Below are 1387 nucleotides of genomic sequence, written 5' to 3'. Positions count from 1 at the left end.
TTTTTTTAGACAGGGTCTCACTCTGTTGCCCAGGCTGGAGTGCAGTGGTGTAATCTCGGCTCACTACAACTTGTGCCGCCTAGGCTCAAGTGATCCTCTTGCCTCAGCCTTTTGAGTAGCTGGGACAACAGGCATCACTGTGCCCATTTTTTTCTGCAGGGATAGGCTTTCACTGTGTAGCCCAGGTGGGGCTCAAACTCTTGGCCTCAAATGATCCACCTGCCTCAGCCTCCCAAAGTGCTGGGAGTGGAGGCATGAGCCACTGTGCCCGACCCAATTATGATTTTGAGTTTATGAAAAATGTATAATTATAGATGGGAAAAACAATTATTGAATGTTGTTACCATTTTCTACCATTATCATTGTTAGGGGAGAGTATCAAATGGTATTTAGTAAGATACTGATGTAATATGTTATCCCTCCTCCAGGCCCTCAAAAAAGACAGTATTATAAAGTAAACCTACATTATAGGAAGCCTTATTCTAGTAGGCCAGTATTTATGCAGAGGATTCTTACATGTATTTATTGTCACATGTCATAGTCTATGTAAGTCAGTTATGTCACAGGTAAGCTCCATCTTCCTGTGGTTGCCTTCTGCAAGTGTCTCTTTCCTCCTCAGGTTACAGCCATACAGTCATTTCCTCACTTGCTCATGCAATAGTTTTTCTGATACCTACTCTGTGCTGCAAACGGTAATAGTCATGCCAACATGAAGCTCACAGTCCAGGGGAGAGAGACAAGTAAAGACAATAAAGCTCGATTTGTGATAGAACTAATGCAGAATGCCCCGGGTTATCTTTCTGTACGAGATCTCATGGAAGCCAAGTTTTCAGAGGTATGAGTGGGAATTGAGAGGCAAAGGGTTGGTTCGGGATGGAGCGGGGAAGCATGGCATGTGTAAAGAAAAGCAGAGAGGTTGGGGAGGCTGAGGGTGCGTTCAGCAGTTGTGTGTAGTTCTGCCTAGGGCAGAAGAGGAAGGCGGGAGTCTGCTTAGGAAAGCCTGCAGCCAACGACTGTGTCACCTCTAGTGGAAGGCTTCATGGCAGCTGGTGAAGGGCTGCTAGCAGGGCCATACTTACGTTTTACCGAGTGATAATTCTCCCCCATGCTTTTTAATTTTTGCCATTGTTTTTATTATAAATGCTGTCATTTTAAGTTGGCATAAACTTTGTAGGATACAGGAGGCAGGCATGAATTAGTGATTAAAGGCCTCTTAAATTGCCTTATAAAACTAAGTTTTACTGGGTTCCCCTTTCATCTCAGGAGACATTTCACAGAATAGAAATAAAATCTATTTTGATTTTTTAGCATATCAGAAGATAAAACATCTGGCTGAGTGGATTTTTCTCCCCTCCAATTGCTTACTTCCACTTAAAACTTTTTTCAT

The 1387-nt window shown here is 43.0% G+C and overlaps 1 protein-coding gene across 3 annotated transcripts in view; it reads left to right on the top strand.

The window, feature by feature from the left end:
• NFIA (nuclear factor I A) overlaps positions 1-1387 on the top strand; it is a 387507-nt gene that overhangs the window by 97506 nt on the left and 288614 nt on the right. The gene's annotated exons all lie outside the window — the stretch shown is intronic.

The sequence above is a fragment of the Cebus imitator genome, unplaced genomic scaffold (assembly GCF_001604975.1).
Source record: "Cebus imitator isolate Cc_AM_T3 unplaced genomic scaffold, Cebus_imitator-1.0 Scaffold135, whole genome shotgun sequence".
Lineage (NCBI taxonomy): Eukaryota > Metazoa > Chordata > Mammalia > Primates > Cebidae > Cebus > Cebus imitator.
The sequence above is the reverse complement of the archived record's forward strand: the minus strand, read 5'-3'. Positions and strand labels throughout refer to the sequence as shown.